Raw genomic sequence first — 6,000 nt, 5'->3', positions numbered from 1 at the left:
TGAAGGGATCAGCAGCCAAAAGCTGCCTGCCTGTTGGTGCTGCTGCTCCTGAGCAGAGCAGAGGCGAAGGGCTGTGCCTGAGAGAAGGAAGTATAAAAATAGGTTGTTGTTTGCAGCATTGGCTTTTGTGCTGGTCCTCTTTGCCCTCCCTTTGAACTCTGCAGGGATCTTTACCCCACCAGGAACTGGGAGAGAAGGAAGAAGCCACGAGCCACTCAATGCTGCACCTGGAGCCTGCGCTGGTCACTGAAGGGACATGGGAATGTGGGTGTCACCACATAAACACCCTGGAGAAACAGGTGAGAAAGCACAGAGAGTTCTCAGCATGAAGCTTTAGTAATGCCAAAGTGGTTGATGCAACAACACGTGTCAACACATATCCAGGACCATAGGAAATGGCCTCAAGCTATACCAGGGGAGGTTTAGATTGGATATTAGGAAAGATTCCTTCACTGAAAAGGTGGTCAGGTAACCTCAAAGGGACAGAAATCAGGGAAAGTTAAGATTTCTCTGACCAGTTGATGTCTGTAGTCAGCTGTGGCCAGGAATGAGATTTGGGACATGATGAAAATGCTCTGATGAGCAGAGATGAGGAGTGATATCAGGCTGCAAGCCTGAAAACTCTTGAGCCATAAAAACTGGGAAGCGCAAGGCCAGCGTTGCATTCCTCTGCGTCCTGCAGCATCCCGTGGGCTGAGCTTGGTTCAGGACCTGCAGGTGTCTTTAAACTGCAATGACCTACAGTGGTTCTAAACTGACATTTAGTGGGTTTAGATGGGATATTGGGACAAAATTCATGGCTGTGAGGGTTGTGAGGCCCTGGCATAGGTTGCCCAGAGAAGCTGTGGCTGCCCCATCCCTCAAGTGTTTCAGGACAGTTTGGACAGGGCTTGGTGCAAAGAATGGAAGGTGCCCCTACCCATGGCAGAGGGCAGAATGGGATGAGCTTTAAGGTCTCTTCCAACCTAATCCATTCTGGAATTCTTGGATTCTATGTCAAAAGCAAAATGCAAGTCAGAAACCTGCTCCCTAGGTGACCAGATGCCTCCGTTCTAAGCCTGCTGTCACAAACAGCCAAGGTTTAAAGCAGTTGTTTAATCCTTTTCGGATCCCTTTTTCCGCAGGAGGCTGAAGCCCTAACACCCATAAAGAGCCGTACACGTGGTGGAAGCGCTGATGCACTTTACTGATGGTGTTCGGGTGGGGATCTCCCGCCGCTTTCTGCAAAACACTGTGTGGCCTTCTCATCTTGGCGTGGTGGGATGCACTCGGACACCGCATCCAGGATGACGCTGGAACGGCAGAGGCTCAGTCCTTGGGCCCCGTGGGGGGTGCTGCCGGGACCCTTTGGGTGCGGGGTGTGCGGGTGCGTGTCCCGGCGGAGCGGGCGGGCCCTGCCCGGGCACGGGCTGAGGGCGGGGGGGGCGCGCACCGTGCCCCGCTCGGCCCCGCCCCCGCCCGGCCCCGCCCCTCGCGCGCCCAATCAGCGCCGCTCCTCCGCGCGGCCGGCCCCGCCCCTCGCCCCCCGTTGCCGTCGCCGCCGCGCGCGAGCGCGCGAGCGCCTTGGGCCCCGCCCCCGCCCGCTCTCAGCCTCGCCAATGGGGATGACGGAGCCGCCCGCGGCCCCGCCCCCGCGCGCGCGGGGCTCGCGCCGCTGGCCGGCCCGGCGCGGCCTGCACGTCGGCGGCGGCGCGCGCACGGAGCCGCGGCGGCGGCGGCGCAACGGGGCCGCCGCGGGGCTCGGCCCGGACCGCGCATGGCGGAGCGGCGGCGGCGGGGCCCGGGCAGCGGCGCGGCGAGAGGTGAGCCGGGCCGAGGCGGCGGCGGCAGCGCCCCGCGGGACCTGTCCAGGTCCTGACGCGGCGGCAGGTGCCCGTCGGCCCGGTCTCCCCGCACCTGTTGAGGGCGGCGGGGGCCGGCCGGGCCGGGCCGCGGCGGAGGTGCCGTTGCGGGGGCGCAGTGCGGCGCGGAGCGGGGCCCGGCCGTTCCCGGCGGGGGCGGGCGCCCGGGCGGGCTCACCCGGGCAGGGGTCGCGGCGGCGGAGTCGAGGCCGTTTTTGGGGGGGTGGCGGTACCGCGGGAAGTTTGGCTGCGGCCGCCCGACCCCGGCGGGCAGCTCCGCAGCGGGACCGGCCGCCCGGGGCCGCGGGGAGCGCGGGAGCGGGGAACCCCCGGTACCCGGCACCCGCTGCCGCGGTGGGTAGCTTGGCTGCCCTGCCCTTCTCCCCGTAGCCCCCGAGCCGCCGCCGTGCTCCTCCGGCGTCGCCGGGTCCGGCCGCCCCCGGCACCGCCGCCCGCCCTCTGCAGTGGGGAGGCGGCGCGTCCTTGGAGAGCAGCTCGGGCGTGAAACGCGGCTGCACATCCCAGCGCCTTTCCTTCCCGGCTGGATAACCCCATCAGAGCCCTTTTCCCTCTGTTGCCGTGGCCCCCGGTGGGTTTCCTCGTTCCTTTGGGATTCGGTTGTATTTGTGCTATGCTGGAGCAAAACTGCAGTCGTGAGGTCTGTGCTTGTGCTTTTAAAAGTCTGGTTTGCTTAGAACAACAGAAATAAAAGGCTTCCGAAGGGCACCTGGTGCCTGGTGGCCGAGGGGCACCGCTGGCCTGAGCCACTCCTGCTCTCTGCCCATCTTCACCTTGTACCCCTCAGGACTTAGATGCGGGAAGCACTGATCATGGCAGAGAAGGTCTACAGAGCATTCAGGACTGCACTCAAGCTGGGGAAATCACAGAATGGATGAGCCCCCATCAGTCACGCTGGTGTTTGACCTGGGCTTTCTTTTTCCTTTTGTCTTTTTAAATTTTTATCTACTTTTTTTTTTTTTTTTTGTGTGTGTGTGTGTGTGTAAAAATGAAAGGAAATACCAAATATAAAGGAAAAAACCAACTTCATGTATTTTTTTAGCATAAACAATATTAGGGTTTCTTTTCATACTGTTTTTTATTTTATCTGCGTGGTGGCGAGCTGACTGGAGCTGTTGGGATCTCCAGGCACCCTGCTGGCTGTGAGTTACTCTGTCTCTCCTGAGAGTGAAGTTGTAGCCTTGTTCTCCCAGCTGTTTTATGCTGGAGAGTGGCAGCAGGCCAACCTTCCCCCGACGCACAAGATGTTTAGAATAATTAGTGATGGAATACCCCTTTAAAATAATTGTTTGGGTTTATCTAGCACTCAATTGCAGCGATATCTACCTCTAAAAATAGTCAGGCCTCTGTGTAATGAGCCTTGTAGTATAAACAAGGCATATCTTGAATGACTGTTGTTACTTTTGGGATGTCCGAGATAGATGCCTCTGGGGGTTTTGCCAAATCTTCTGTCTGACTTTTTTTTTTTTTCTTCTGCAGTGAACTGTGTTTCTTGGCCCTTACTTTGTGTGGTTGTATGCACTGACCAGAGGCAAGGCTCAGTAACCCTCACTGTTCAGGGCTGGCACAGCTGCACAGAAAAGCTTCCCACTGCTCCTTTGACAACCCAAGGTTGAGCAGTCCTGGTTTTTCCATGAAATCCGTGCTCGTATGGAGATGGGTAGCAGTGGGCTCTGCCAGGTGACTGTGCCTGCTCTGAGGTGCTGCCTTCCGTGAATTCAGCACAGAGCCCCGTTTATCTGTGCTCTGAGTCCACAGTTTTCCATGAAAGCAGCTCGGGTGTGACCCCTGTTGTACTGGTCCTTCCTGGGATTCCTTCCGCAAGTGTCCCAGGGTGCAGCTGTGTGAGTGCACCGTTCTTGCTTTCTGGACATGCGAGGATGGCATGAAGAATTTTCTCACATTTTACTGTGTGGTTTATCAGAGCGTGATGGTTGAGCATTGGCTCAGTCTCTCATGTGCACGTGCCTTTTGGACTATGTTTTCAGCAGTCAGCATGCTGGCCAAGGCTTTTCTGTGTTGCTGACATTCAAGAGCACTGACTCCTCAGCTTGAAAGTGAAAAAATAGCCAACATTTTCAGCAGGAGGGGTGTTTGCTCTATGAGCACTTGTTTTCTGAGAAGGTACCATTGTGCTCAGTGTTTGAAACCGGAGTGTCTCATAGCTTTGATCACACTGTGCTCACAGACCCCAACCCACTTTAATATTGCCCCCAGTTATCCAGATTTGTCTGCTCAGTTGCAAGTTTAGTGCCCTTTTGTGGGCTGTATGTGTTTTGGGAATGGAAATGCAGTTCCATAAGTCCTCAGTGGCAGGCCTCTGGCTTGCTATGAGCACAAAGGTCTTCTGGAGAACTTTTATTATAACTAAAGAGGGCTGTATTTTTTCTCTTTTAAAAGCCACTCATGTTTTGGTTTAAGTGAGTAAAACCTAAATGGCTGGGCTTACTATCTCAGACACTTTGGAACTGGGAGCAGGTGAGGCTCTGCTCCTCCCTAGCAAACTCATGTCTACACTTGGCAAAGCCCAGACTGCTGCCTGGAGTTGTTCCCAGCCGCCTGGTCAGAGATTCTGCATGGGAATGAGGGGTTCCTGCTAAACAGGGTGGTGGCAAACACTGCTGTGAGAGAGCCGTGGGACAGACCAGGAGTGTAACATGAGTGTAACGTGCCCTCTCAGCAGTCATTGTTGTTGAGGTGTCACCTGTGACTCAAGGAGGTTTTGGTTGCGCTTCCAGTGGGGAACGTTTCTCTTGCTGCAAGGGCTGGGTTGTGTGTTGGTGCCAGGGTGGTTTCAGGTGAGGCTGGAATGAGTTGTCTTCAGGTGCTTGCAGTGAGTGCCTTGTTAGGAAGGCAAACCTTGTTTCCTGATGCCTCTTGTGTTTGAAATCATGGCAGTGCCGGACCCTGAGGGTCTTTGCTTGGATGTCTGAGAATATCTGGTCTGACGAAGAGAGACCAGAGCTCTTGATGTTTCTGCAACTTCTGCAATCAGTAAGCATTTGGTATGTTTGAAACTCAGGCCATCCAGCTGCTGCAGTGTGAATTTCAGCTTACATTCAAGTACTGAAGATTGAAACTGTGGGTTTGGGCTGTATTTATCAGTGGACGCTGTTATTTATGTGTCCTGGTTTTAAAGGAAATAGCTTTATAGTAGAAATGCTGCCTGACAAACAAAAAAAACAAACCTTAGTGAAATGATTATGTAAGCAAGTGAAATGGCATTTTAAAGCAAAAGTTTCTTTCCTGTTAGGAGACAGTGTGGCTGGGTTTTTTTTTCTCTTTCCTGCTGTTTAACATTTTTTAAATCCTTTTAGTGAATGTTTTTGTATGGTAGGTATGAGAAGTGGTTGTTTTTGCAATTTAAGTTCTTAAAGAGATCATCAAGCAGGCTCTGGGAACTGGCAGGAGGAGGCACATGTGAGTGTTTGGGGCTGTAGCTGACCAAAACAGCAACACATGTGTGCATTTAAGTAATAATTAAGGTGAAAAGAAAAAAAAAAAAAAAAAGAAACCCATGTAGCTATTACTGTGGGAGCTCAGAGGATGCTCAGTACAGTCATCCTCTTAAGAATGTCTGGTTGCAAAGGCATTCGGGATCTTTTTCTGTTCTCTGTCTCCGGGTCAGCTGTGGTGTGTCTGCCCCCAAGCCAAGGGAATCCATCACCTCCACAGGAGCTGCCGGGGTTACCTTGAGCTGTTCCCAGCAGGGGCGCAGGGCTGAGTCAGTGCTGGCTGCCCAGGGCTGTGACTCAGTGCTGTCCCCTCGAGTGCACAGCCAGCCCGCTGCCAGCACAGCCGGGGTGTGCCTGTGACCTCCTGCCAGAGTGCTCCTCTGTGAGTATCACCTGGTTAGAGGGGTTTGGCGGTGTCGGATTGCTTTCCTTAATTGTGTGTGTTGGTGGAAGCTGGTCGTTACTGAGCTTTTTTCTGTGTGAAACTGAGCATCCGTGGAAGTGCCAGGGAGCTCTGATGCAAGAAGAGCTATATACTGTATTTTGGTTTTGTCTTTGTGGGTTGTGTTCTTTCTTTACGTTTTTATTTTTCTTTACATCTTTATTTTTTTAATTATATTTTAAAATTTATGTGCTTGAAGAGGGAAGGGTGCTTTGTTTTTCTTTTGGAAAAATTTCTTCGCCAA

General features: G+C 53.8%; 1 protein-coding gene across 3 annotated transcripts in view; it reads left to right on the top strand.

The window, feature by feature from the left end:
* Positions 1 to 1,734: 1,734 nt before the first annotated feature.
* Positions 1,735 to 6,000, top strand: part of ADARB1 (adenosine deaminase RNA specific B1) — a 61,432-nt gene continuing 57,166 nt past the window's right edge. Inside the window, exon 1 of one of the 3 annotated variants that reach the window (XM_040069295.2) lies at positions 1,735 to 1,802. The gene's annotated coding sequence lies outside the window, so the exon portion shown is untranslated. Of the gene's footprint in view, positions 1,803 to 4,756; positions 4,865 to 5,629; positions 5,697 to 6,000 lie in introns of those variants that run through there. The other 2 variants (XM_040069296.1, XM_040069297.2) reach the window with 2 other exon arrangements.

The sequence above is a fragment of the Hirundo rustica genome, chromosome 7 (assembly GCF_015227805.2).
Source record: "Hirundo rustica isolate bHirRus1 chromosome 7, bHirRus1.pri.v3, whole genome shotgun sequence".
In the NCBI taxonomy this organism is placed as follows: Eukaryota; Metazoa; Chordata; class Aves; order Passeriformes; family Hirundinidae; genus Hirundo; species Hirundo rustica.
This window is presented reverse-complemented; position numbering and strand designations above follow the sequence as displayed.